The sequence below is a fragment of the Aythya ferina genome, assembly GCF_964211825.1.
Source record: "Aythya ferina genome assembly, chromosome: 1".
NCBI classification, from domain to species: domain Eukaryota; kingdom Metazoa; phylum Chordata; class Aves; order Anseriformes; family Anatidae; genus Aythya; species Aythya ferina.
Window position 1 is genome coordinate 75524 of NC_140296.1, and position 13432 is coordinate 88955.

Genomic DNA, 13432 nt, shown 5'->3' on the forward strand with positions numbered 1-13432 from the left:
TGACTGATTACTCTTTATCAATTCATATAGAGGCTTTACCATTAGTCCATAATTATAAATCCAAAGGCGACACCAACCTGTCATTCCTAAAAAGGTTCATAGCTCCTTTACCGTTTGGGGTTCTGGAGTCCAGCAAATGACTTCCTTACGTTCAGTTCCTAGTTCTCGTTGTCCTCCCGAAATTTCAAATCCCAAATAGGTCATGCATTGTTGAACTAGCTGGGCTTTCTGTTGAGAGACTCGATATCCATTTAAACCCAGAAAATTAAGGAGACTTATAGTCCATTGAATACAACTCTCTTTAGTTTCAGTAGCTATTAAGAGATCATCTACATATTGTAACAAAGCCCCTTCAGTGTCCAGAGGCATCCAAGTCTCGAGTTCCTTTGCTAATTGGTTTCCAAAAATGGTGGGGCTATTCTTGAATCCTTGAGGTAGTACTGTCCACATAAGCTGTGTCTTTCTGCCTGAGTCATGGTTTTCCCATTCAAAGGCAAATAGGTTTTGGCCTTCTGTGGCTAAGGCTAGGCAGAAGAAGGCATCTTTTAAATCCAGTACAGTAAACCAAACTTGACTATTCTTTAATTTAGTTAGCAAAGTATAAGGGTTTGCCACTACTGGATGTATATCCTCGGTGATTTTATTTACGGCTCTCAAATCCTGAACTTGCCTATAGCTTTTTCTATTGCCTGTTAAAAAGGCAGATATGGGTGTATTGTATTCCAATTCACATTCAACCAATAATCCATACTGTAGAAATCTATCAATTATTTCTTTAATTCCTTTCCTATCTTCCATCCTCAAAGGATATTGCTTAACCTTAACGGGTTTCTCTCCTGGCTTTAATTTAATAATTATTGGGGTCACATTTTTAGCTCTTCCAGGGACTTTGGTGGCCCAAACTCCTGGATATACTTGATCTGTGATCTCTAAGGGTATTTCACTTTTAGGGTCAGTTTGTATTAGTGACAAGCTCAACACATTCATTAGTTGTTCTTCTCCTATCCTTAATTCCATTTTCCCTTTTTCAAAGACAATTTTGCTCCTAATTGCTCTAATAAATCTCTACCTAAGAGTGCCCATGAGGAGTTAAGCATATATAGAAATCTGTGTATGCCCCATTGTTTCCCTAACTTGTACTTCAAAGGTTCACAAAAATATGCCTTTTCAGGTTGATCAGTTGCACCTTTTGCCCTAACATAATCATTCCATAAAGGCATTAATACTTGATTTAGAACCGAATACGTTGCCCCCATATCAACAAGAAATTTCACTTCCATTCCGCCCCTAACTTCATTATAACCAGTGGAGGATCTGCTAGGGTAGATTCCCCAGGTCCCCGTTATTCCTGTTGAAATCAGGGGCCGATGATTACCCTAGGAAAAGGCTAGTCAATTTGTCCTACAAAGCTAGGTCCAAATCATTTTTTTGCTTGTTTTGTTTTTCTTCCATTACATTTCAGAGTTGGTCCAAAAATTCCATAGGGGTTTCTTTTGGACCTTGTCGGAAGCATATTCTCAATTCCCAATTCAACCAGATTTTAGTATTTACTTAACTGTTCATAATTTTCAGGATGATTAGGGTCTCAGTAGGGGTCTGTCAGGGGAATGCAGTTGTTCACAATTCCCTGAGCAGTCCCATTGGCAATCTGAGCTCGCACATGAACTCCGGTTTTCTGTTTCCATGACAACTGTCTTGGACCCATCATGATTCCTTTGCCCAAGAGGGCTAACACCCCTGATTTTGAGATCTCAGCCTCGGGCTGAGGCAGAACTATTAACATTCCTACATCCTCTTTCCCTGCTCATTCAACTTCAAACACCTTTAACACTTTCAACAACCCTTTTAACAATTCCTTTATCTTTCTCCAGCCTGTACTTTTCTAATGCCAACATCAAAGGCTCAGTCAGGGGCCAACTTAATTCCGTACCTTTTCCCTCCAAGATGCTGAAACAACATCAGTATCCAACATTTCATCCTGTTCTCCTTCTCAAAAACAACATTGACTATAATATGGTATTATAATTATTAGTTCCATTTAGGGGCCACTTTTCTCCACATTCCAGCTTATAAAGCAGCCACCATTGATAACAATATTTTATCAATGTTTACCTGTTCACGTTTCCAGCAGCAGATCCTCCAATATCCTTCCAATGACTCAAAACACGTCCTAAACGGCTTTTCTTTAAAATCCCACCACTTTGCTGTTCTCCCATTTTCCCAGTTCACACTTTCAGAATACACTTATCACTTATCATAGAATCATAGAATCATAGAATATCCTGAGTTGGAAGGGACCCTTAAGGATCATCAAGTCCAACTCTTGACACCGCACAGGTCTACCCAAAAGTTCAGACCATGTGCCTAAGTTCACAGTCCAATCTCTTCTTAAATTCAGACAGGCTCGGTGCAGTGACCACTTCCCTGGGGAGCCTGTTCCAGTGTGCAACCATATGCACTTATGAAATGCAGCATGCAGGTATCTTTCTATAGCAACGCCAAGAACCTACTATTATTTCCAAGAATATAGCCAAAATCACAATAACAATAATCAGAGTCAAATTCCATATGCGACGAGTCAGAAAACCAAAATAAGTAACACTATAACAAATGAACCTTATAAGCAAATTTACCAGGTTCCAAATGGCAATTGAATGCCAACAAAATCAAACGTACATGTATACTTAAGGTGGTAGCCACAAAAGTATACACCACTCTGCAGACCTTTTATCTTCTGACTTATGGGCGGTTTCAAATGACCGGTCTACCAAACAAACAAACCAAAACCAAAATAAAGAATACTGTCACTTACAGCAATGGGGTCCTTGTCTGCCTCCACAGTGATCCGTTGAGTCAAGGAGTCCCTCCGAGAAATCCCAGAGGTACCCTAGGGAGTCCCATTCCCAGCAGGTCCTGCAGTCCGGCAGAGTGGGTGTCCCATCTGGGGTGCCAGATTGATTCAAAGAACAATGCCAAAATTTCAAAGTGACAAGGTATCCTTTATTATCAGCACTGGATGCATGGGGGATCCTTCCGCCTAATGTGCATGTTCAAAGTGACAAACTATCTTGTATTTATACAGCAAAACAATAACCGTAGGTCTTCCTCATGGTGTACTTTTCACCTTTTGCTAAAGAATGCCGAGTTGGCTGAATTGGTTGTTTTTCCAAGCCGCAGGAATGCCAAGTTGGCTCAAGTTAGCTCAAGTTTCAGCATAACTGAAGGTCAACAGATAACAAGATGTTATATATTTTGTTCTCATTACATTTTTAGCTACAATCACAGAATCACAGAATTTCTAGGTTGGAAGAGACCTCAAGATCATCGAGTCCAACCTCTGACCTAACACTAACAAGTCCGCCACTAAACCATATCACTGAGCTCTACATCTAAACGTCTTTTAAAGACCTCCAGGGACGGTGACTCCACCACTTCCCTGGGCAGCCTGTTCCAATGCCTAACAACCCTTTTGGTGAAGAAGTTCTTCCTAACATCCAACCTAAAACTTTCTGGGCACAACTTAAGTCCATTCCCCCTCGTCCTGTCACCAGGCACGTGGGAGAACAGACCAACCCCCACCTCGCTACAGCCTCCTTTTAAGGTACCTGTAGAGAGCGATAAGGTCACCCCTGACCCTCCTTTTCTCCAGGCTGAACAAGCCCAGCTCCCTCAGCCGCTCCTCGTAAGACTTGTTCTCCAGACCCCTCACCAGCTTTGTCACCCTTCTCTGGACTCGCTCGAGCACCTCGATGTCCTTCTTGTAGCGAGGGGCCCAAAACTGAACACAGTACTCGAGGTGCAGCCTCACCAGAGCTGAGTACAGGGGAACAATCACTTCCCTAGACCTGCTGGCCACACACTATCAACCATCACTCCCAGGTCCTTCTCCACCAGGCAGCTTTCCAACCACTCCTCTCCCAGCCTGTAGCTCTGCTTGGGGTTATTGCGCCCCAGGTGCAGGACCCGGCACTTGGCCTTGTTGAACTTCATGCAGTTGACCTCAGCCCATCGGTCCAGCCTATCCAGATCCTCCTGCAGAGCTTTCCTACCCTTGAGCAGATCAACACACGCACCTAACTTGGTGTCATCTGTGAACTTACTGAGGGTGCACTCAATGCCCTCATCCAGATCATTGATGAAGATATTAAAGAGGACCGGCCCCAGCACCGAGCCCTGGGGAACACCACTAGTGACCAGCCTCCAACTGGATTTGACTCCATTCACCACAACTCTTTGGGCCTGGCTATCCAGCCAGTTTCTAACCCAATGAAGTGTATGCCAGTCCAAGCCAAGAGCAGCCAGTTTCTTGAGGAGAATGCTGTGGGAAACTGTGTCAAAAGCCTTGCTGAAGTCAAGGTAGACCACATCCGCAGCCTTTCCCTCATCCACCAAGCACGTCACTTTGTCATAGAAGGAGATCAGGTTCATCAAGCAGGACCTGCCTTTCATAAACCCATGCTGACTGGGCCTGATCACCTGCTTGCCCTGAAAGATTTATTCTATCCTAAAATGAGTTTATGCAATGTCACCATAAACTCCTCCCAACTGTGCTTGCACAGTGCCTTCTGGTGGTGGTCGTCGGGGAGTCATGGGGATGAAGTCCGATAACTCCCCTTCATCACCACTAGCTGACCCCCTGCCTTGTACAGACTCAGCTGCTCCTTGGCTCTTGTCCAATCCACAAGGTTGGTCTCAAGTGGTTTTTGAGACAGGTTCCCCATTCTGTCTGGAATCATCCTCTGTGAGGGGCCCCGAGACTCCTTGTTTCAGTTAATTTGCACAGTGGTAAGCAAAGACACTCAGCAGTATCTATTTTAACGTGATTAAGCGAGCCCCCATTCTTCCATTCCTGGCTTTAATAATTACAATTGTTTTATTCAGAAATCATTAATGTGATTAAACAAGCCCCCATTCTATCCCTAGCTTCACTGTCATGACTAGAGGCTCTGTGGTTTTTGTTTTTACTGATTTTGCATTGCTCATCCTGTTTTTCTTACCTATCCTCCTTATTTTAGGACAGCAGGACCTTCCCCTTATCTTCTTAATATATTCCCTGCTGCTATTGAGATGGGAAAGATGCTAAAACTTATCCGAATTAGTATTTAGCTACATATATGGTAAAATATCCCAGTTATCGGGGATGTAAATGAGAACCTAAAAATATCATAATTATCCGGGATGTAGATGAGAACCTTACGAGAAGCACATGTAAAAAGCAGATATCACTCAAGGCCAACAGTTAAGGGAAGAACAAACATCTCGTTAGGGAAGGATGAACAACTTGTTGGCAGAAAACAAGGCAAAGATAAGCAAAAAAGGCATAAATACCTACCAACAGAAGGTCAAAGTCCACAAAGGTAAAAAGTTGAACCTCCTCTTCCTCATTGCCTTCATCCTGAAAGACCCCTGCCCACGACCACCAGACTACATTGCACAGGCGCAACTGGGAGGAGATAAGGGAGGAGTATGGAAATGAGTATTTGGAAGAGGTCCACCTGTTCAGGGAAATTAATGAATATGCATTAGAGCTCATGTAAAATGGAATAGTATTCATGTATAACACTGTGAGAGATGACTGAGAAGGTGCACATTTTTTGAGGGAAGCTATTCCCCAGGCTGGTGCGCACTTTTTGAGGGAAGCTATTCCCAGTGCACCACAATAGGGGCCAGCAACCCCCTCCACCACCCCCCCGCCCCCGACATCTCTGTCGGCCAGCGACCCCCCCCCTCGACATCTCCATCGGTCAGCCTGTAGCGTACCCTCCTCCCTCTAGGGGCGCTCGAGCCGGAGAGGAGACGCTGTGTCTGCCCCGGGAGCCGGGAGGAGACGCGAGCGGGACAGCGACCCGAGCTGGCCACAAAGGGCTGTCCGGAACGCACGCCATCACGCGGAGCACCGGCCGGGAAGGATGGCCGGGGGGCGGCTGCTGCTCAGGAAGCGGCTGGGCCGTCGGACACGCGTGTGGTGAGCAACTGCAGCGTGCATCAGGAGTTCGGTGCCTGCGTGCACGTTGTTGTCATTACTTTCTCTTAATTTTCTGTCCTATTGAACTGTCTTTATCTCAGCCGGCACGCGTTACCCACCCCACCCCACCCCACCCCCGATTCTCCCCCCTTTCCCGGAGGGGTGAGATTGAGGCAGTGAGGAAACGGCTGCGTGGCGCTGAGCTGTGCTGAAGCTCAGCAGCTGCAGGGGCTCCCCCTGCCCCGGCATCGCGGCCAGGCCCTGTCGCCTTCCCCTCCCTCCGCCCCCCCCCCCGGCAGCTGAAGGGCCGCCCCGCTACAGAACCTGCTCCCGTGAAGCTGGCGAGCGCCGTGTGCTTGGGGTGCTGGAAGCAGCCACTGCACGGCTGGAAACGTAGCTTTCCACCCGGAACACCGTCCTGGGCTTTGAAAGGCAAGTCTTGTGAGGGGAGGAAAAAAAGAAAGAATATAATAATTATAAATCAATCAATAAATAACTTGCTCGGACGGGGTCTTCTGCAAAGCTGTTTTATTCACGATTGCAGCGGCGGGGGTCCTGCAAGCGGGAGCAACCAGCAAAAGTATATCATAACCTTATATTATAACCCTCTTACCCAAGGCTTGATTCCTCCCGTTTCCTCCCAGGCTGAGTGCAACAGGTTCACGAGCTACTCAGCTCTTGTCACTGTACCGCACAGGTCCAGTTTTACTTGACCAACCGTTAATTTCTCCTTCCGCCCCATCTTCTCTTGTGACCACAGGGCCCACGATCTTTTGCTTTTAGTCATTTTGCACTGCTCGCCCTGCTTTTCTTACCCGTCCTCCTCATTTTGGGACAGTGGGAACCTTCCCCTTATCTGCTTAGCGTACTCTCCACTGCTGGGCTGCTGTCGTGCCTGCACAAGCACTTCTGGATATGCAAGCCTAGTGGAATTTTCCACTGCAAAAACACATTCTACTGCAAAGACGCAACGTTTTCTCACAGTCCCATGTCAACCCGGCACGCCAGAAATAATTGAATCAGGCAATGGGATTCATTTCCACAATGACCTCATAAACACCTGGACCAAAGAGCATGGCATCGAATGGGTATACCACATCCCTTCTCCTGCACCAGCGTCCAGGGAAAATAAACAAACAAACAAACAAACAACAACAGACTGACAAAGAGTACGCTGAAAGCAATGGGTGCTGAGACATTCAACCATTGGGGCGCTGTACTGGGTGTGGCTGGGACGGAGATCACTTTCCCCGCGGCAGCCCACACGGTGCTGTGCTCTGCACTTGTAGCTAGAACGGCACTGGTATCGCACCAGAGTTGTGTCTACTGCTGAGCAATACTGGCAACAGGGTCAGGATTCCCTCAACCCCCGCCCCGAGCCAGCAGGCCTGGGGGTGGGCGAGAGGGGAGGAAGGAACATCAGCAGGGCAGCTGACGTAAAGCAACCGAAGGGCTATTCCATACATACCGTATGGCGTCACACTCAGCAATAAAAGTGGAAGAAGAGGGGAGGGGTGGGCTCTCGTGGGGAGAACATCTGTCCTCCCGAACAACGGCTATGTGCATTGAGGCCCTGCTTCAAGGACGTGCTCAGGCATCGCTCACTGGGGGGAAGTAGAGAGTAATTTCTTTCCTCTGCACTTCCACACAGCCTTTACTTCTGTTTTCCTTTTTTTTTTTTTTCCCCCTTTCCCTTTAGGGGAATTATTTAATAACAGTTTTCCCTTGATATTTTTTTTTTCCTTTAATTAAATTATCCTTATCTCAACCCACGAGTTGTTCCTTTCCTTTTCTTCTTCCCCTCCTCTTCTGAGGAAGGGGAGTGAGAGAGCTGTTGCGGTGGAGTTCGTCAGCTGCCTAGAAAGGTAAAGCCACCACAGATCACAGAATTGTAGGGCTTGGAAGGGACCTCGAAATATCATCGGGTCCAACCCCCCTGCCAAAGCAGGTTCCTTAGAGCAGGCTGCCCAGGTAGGATGCACATGTAGCAACAGCCACCTGGTTAGTCTGCCAATCGAGCTAGCCCTGCCCAATGAAAACTCCTACACACGGAGAAAGGGATAAAGTCCTTGCAGTGCATATTAAAAAAAAAAAAAAAAAAAAAAAAAAAGCCATACTGGTGAAGACGGTCTGACTTATGCCTGCCTCAGGCAAAGGCAAAGCCGTCCATGGGGCTGCTTTTGCTCAAGGACGTGGGTGCGCTTGGCAGCTGATGCAGAAGTATGGGGCAGTGTGAAAACCCTCAAGGGCATCTGGGGTGAGAACAGGCAGTCCTTTGGGTCGTACAATGTTAGTTGCTGTATAATGCTGCATGTCGTCTGCAGTTGCCGTGTGTCGACTCAAGGGCATTACAGGAAGAGTCGCTCAGATTCATGAAGAATGACAGCACATGCACAGACGTGCGGGGCTTTCCTCGCATACGGGGCTCGCTGTGCCTGCGCGCGCCCACCCGCCCACCCCAGCTTTCGGCGAGTCCTCCCCCACCCAGCCTCAGCACACAGGCAGCCCTGCTGCCCAGGACTTCCACGATCCCAGGAACTCCTGCTTGCACGCACCTTCTTCCTTGCCACGGTCCCAGCAACGCTCAGTAACCTCACCGTGCTCCGAGGTTTCTCTGAAGACCTTTCCGGACCCAGCTTGGCTGCCCCAAGCAGCAGAGGGGCCGCAAGGCAGACAAACTGCAACTACAGCCCCCTCATCGCCTTCCTCCTCCACCAGCCCCACAGCTGCCACCCCCGCCCAGGTGCAGCCCTTTTATGAGGAGGGGCTGCCCAGATCACTACCCACCCTCATTAGCCGCACCTGGGGCTCCAGTGACTGGGGGTCCAGCAACAGGTTTTTACTCTCTTTTCCTAATCTTCTTCCCAAATGTCCCAGTTCTCTGGGACTCAACTCTTCTGTCCACGTACAAACGTTACTATTTCAGATGATTGATGAGCCCCGTTCCAATGAGAAATCCACAGGACTTCGGGAGGACACCTGAAGCACTCAGCCCTCCGTCTTCTAGACAAACAATACCACCTTTTCCACAAAATTTACATTTCAGCAGGACCGAAATTCAAGCCGAGTGCCAGTTTTTCTCATGCACTTTGTTAGCAAGCTCACACAAAACAAGGCATCACTCCTACGGATCCATCAATATGGGGGTTTGAAAAGGTATTGAGGCCTAAATAAATTCGCTCTCCCCCTTCTAACCAAATTCCAAGGGGCTCAAGCCCAAACCACCGCAGACGCGACTCCCTCCGTTCTGCCTCTTTGATAATCGGTCAGCCCCTCTCCCCCGATACCTGGGAAACCGACCTAACACCACAGCGAATATATCCAAACTTCTAAACTGTCACTTAGATAATGCCGCCACCTTCCTCCTTGTCACGCTCCAAACATTTAAGAACAAAAATGGGATTACGAGATGCACCGCCGGGCGCATATATTGGGCACCACCAGTCAACCCTTGGATAAAACAGGCCATGCAACAAGCATGGCCTCCCGGAAGCCCAGTGCCGGAAAACTACGCCTACTAGCATTCCCCAGGCAGCTGGCTTGACCAATCACAGGCCGAGAGTTCGAGAAATACATTTACCGGCACTCACTGTAAACCAAGCGCTTACCGGCCTTTCAAAAAAGCCTCAAGCCCTAACACTAAAAAACTTCGAAACCCCTACAGGCATAACCCAACCTATTTACCACGCTAAACCCCTGAAGTACTATGCCTAAAAGCCCTAACCCAAACACTTAAGACGCTCAAAACCCAAACCCAAAAAATTAGGATTCTCAAAGCCCTAAACAACAAAATTAGAATGCTTGAAGCCCTAACCCCAAAACAGTAGGATGCTCAAAACCCTAACTCTAAACATTAGGACGCTCAAAACACAAACCAAAACCCTAAACTTTAGGACGCTCTAAGCACAAACTGAAAACATGAAGACACACAAAACCCTAACCCAAAAATTAGGATGCTTAAAACCCAAAGCCCTAACCCAAAAAACTAGGACGCTCAAAACCCTAACCCTGGAGAACCTAACCTGAAAAAAAAAAAAAAAAAAAAAAAGGGATCTTAACACACTAACCCTAAGTAACTGACCAAAAACAAAACCCTAGGACCCTAACCCTAAAAAACATAGCAACACTCCATTCCAAAAAAAAAAAAACTCTAAAACCCTAACACGCTAACCCTGAAACCATTAAAACCCTGTTAAAACTCCAACCCAGTTACACACCAGTTACCTCCCTTAAGGGATATAGAGGAGCTCTCTCAGATACGGCAGTCCTACTTCTCATGCATGCAGCCGGTGGTCGGTCTCATTCAGGTGCTGATGGTGTTGAAAGCTGGGGCAACGGTGGTACTGCTGGAGATACCACAGCCACCGGAGGTGAATTGTTAGGATATGGAGATAGTAGGTTATCCAACGGCTCCCGTTTATTATCTTTTTCTTTTTCCTGTTCTTCTTCTTCTTCTTCTTCAAATTTCTTACCTACTTTTAGTGTAAATATTGAGGCTGGAGAAGGACATGAAGTCCTCCTGATCCATAATCCTACATAATCACTTTCTTCCCAGCAAAAAGGTTCCCTCGAATTAACATGTGTATTTAAGGCCTGACAAATACAGTCTTCAAAGGATCCAAAAGCAGGCTGAAAGACATGTGGTCTTAAAGGCTCCTTTGGCCATTCCATCACACAATACTGGACCGTTTTTTATTTACTTTTTCCTTTTCTGGGGCCCCTCTCATTCCAATTTCTAACCGTTATTCCTAATGGACTTTCTGGTGGTATGTCTGGTAATTTGCTCCCTTTCTTCTGGTCCCTTGTCTTAAATTTTGTCTGACCCATCTAGGAATGTTACTGTGGCAATTCCCACAGCCCTTGGTTATCTTAATAAGAGTGTCTTACAGAGGATTTAAGATCTATCACCTACCCACAAATCCTATAGGAATCCCTTTGGTCCTTCACTGGCCAAGTCCCTCGCGGGAGATTGGAACCGTGGTTAGAAGACCTCCACAATCGCTTTGGAACTAAATTCCGTCTCAGTCACACTCTTACACACACAGGCAACCGAAACCCACCCAACAGAACAGTATACGCTTTAAACGCTTATGACTCCATTGTCTTCATTCAGATCTTCACACGCAGAATTACGGGCAAAATACAGTGCTGCAGCCAGCAAGGAAGCTGAAAAAAAATCAAAACCTTTGCTTACCTTTATTCAGGTTCAAGACGCCATTAGTCCCGACCTGACTTGAACAGCAGCCACCAAAAGGTGGGGCGCCTCTCCTAGATCAAATAAGAATTCAGGAACCAAAGCCCTCCTGGACAAGCCCCCAGTTGTCATACATGACTGGGTCCCAAATTGGATTGCAATTAAATTTTACAATTTATTAAATGAATAGAGGTAAACAAGCAGTTGTGCGCAAACAGATATACTGTGACAGCTGCCCTTCAGCACGTGCCCAGAAGCAGACCAGATGACTTTGCCTAAACAGTCCAGACAATGTATTAGTACACCCATGCACTGCCACGTTAGCTGTCATCACTAACTGCCAGGCAGGACAGCTCCAGACCAAACACATACACACACAGCCACGCCACAAACACTACAAACAAAACACACAACACAAGGCGCAAGAAAAAGAGACCCCCGGAGGGAAGCCCTATGGCAACAGCAAGTCAGAACAGGTGCTCTGCACCAGACCCTAGGAGAGACTCAAATGTCACGACACGCGACTGGAAGCAACTGCCAGAACTGGGATGATGGAGGCCTAAAAAGCCTGCCTTCAAGACAACAGACCAGAAGGATGGGGACTGAAAACCCCATAAGACAAAGCTTAGGAAATCAATTCCCAAGCAAGAGCTCCTGATGCGGCCCAGATGACTTCTGCAAGAGTGAGGATGGAAACAGACGCGATCTCAAACCAAATACAATGCACAAGACCTGAAACAGACCTGCTCTTTAAGCAGTGACTGCAACACAAGAAGTGCTCAGATCAGAGTCATGACGACAAAACAAGCACTGAGGCCCTTCAGCACCGCTACCAAGTCGCCTGTCTGGTCAGTCCAGTGTAAAAAGCTAGGAGGATATCAAGACCCGAGAAGCACAGAACAGACACTGCAGAAGCAACACCACAAGACAGACAAACAGAAGGAAACTGTCCTGCCTGGCGCACGCACTCACGCTACAAAATAATCCCACTTCTTCTATTAGCCTGGTGACCCAGCCACAAGCAGCTTGAACGTGATCCAGCCTGAACCACCCTCACCGTGGCACCAAGTATTTTCAGCCAGCTGGCTCCATGCTGCTCTGGCTCCCAGCTCCCATTAGCCACCCCAGATATGCAAACACCAGGTGCCCCCCAACTTAGCTCTCAGGTTGCTGAATGGTAAATTCCCTCCGCCTCAAGAAACGCACAGGCACTGATTGTCATCTTAGTCAATTGCCAGGCTCATCATCAGCTGCAAAAACAGAGTACCAGCATTCACTAGGACGCCGGCCCCATTGCTCAACTTCTCCACAATGCTGACCACTACTGATGCAACATACGATTGCGCTCACCTGTTCCTCTCCGAGTCCAAGCTCCAACAGTGCAGCCAGTGTCATCCACACCACCTGGGAAAACAAAGGGATTAAATGATCATTGCATTCACAACAAGTCAGCCAATGGTGTTTGTTTTTTTTTTATTGTTGTTTTTTGTGTGTGTGTTTCCTGTATTTATTTTTTAGTCTGCTTTAGCTCAACGGCATGCAGAGTGCAGACAAGAGAACTGGGGTGTATCTAGAAGCAACAATCCCCATGCTTTTGCTGCAGCTTTGAATATTAAAAGGACAATACGACCCAGCAAGTAACTGGAACTTTCTTAACTGGAATTAGCTCAAACTTTTATTTACATTGAAAGAAAAGTCCAGGAGCAGAACACATTATACACCAACAAAATTAATTCCATTTCATCCCCAGAAAAAAAAAAAAATTCACATACTCTCATCCCCTCCTGTACCTCAGCCACTTACCTGCCCCACGTGGCACATGCTTCCATCTGTTCCCTTTACCCACTTAGAGCACCTCTAAAAGGCAAACTGGAATTTTACTCTATTGGATGTAGGAAAATAACTGCAGCGACAACCGCGCCCCAAAAACAACAGTTACCTCTGCTCATCACGCACCAGAGTCACTGCAGAGGCAGCTCGGGTCAAGACGTCCTGCACTGTGCACTGCACACTGCATTTCAGCCTCAACAACAGATAAAGACAGGCAGAAGATAAACATTCAGCTGCCAGCAGTAGCACCCATCCCTCAACAACAAAAGGGTCCCAACTTTAGTTTTAACCTTTGAAAACAGCAGGCCACTTACCTCTGTACCTGCAAATTAGGTCCAAGCTTGAAAGGAGCGGCCAGCATCACCCACACCACCAGGGAAAACAAAAGGACAAAATGACCACTGTGCTTGCAAGCAACCACCTGCCACTCTGCTCCTCTATCC

At 47.1% G+C, this 13432-nt stretch overlaps 1 protein-coding gene across 1 annotated transcript in view; it reads right to left on the bottom strand.

The window, feature by feature from the left end:
• The window catches only part of LOC311421374 (uncharacterized protein), a 44728-nt gene that overhangs the window by 16053 nt on the left and 15243 nt on the right, over positions 1-13432 (bottom strand). Inside the window, exons 6-7 of the mRNA XM_084493179.1 lie at positions 12510-12563; positions 5333-5495 (exon numbers count right to left, since the gene is read on the bottom strand). The gene's annotated coding sequence lies outside the window, so the exon portion shown is untranslated. The remainder of the gene's footprint in view (positions 1-5332; positions 5496-12509; positions 12564-13432) is intronic.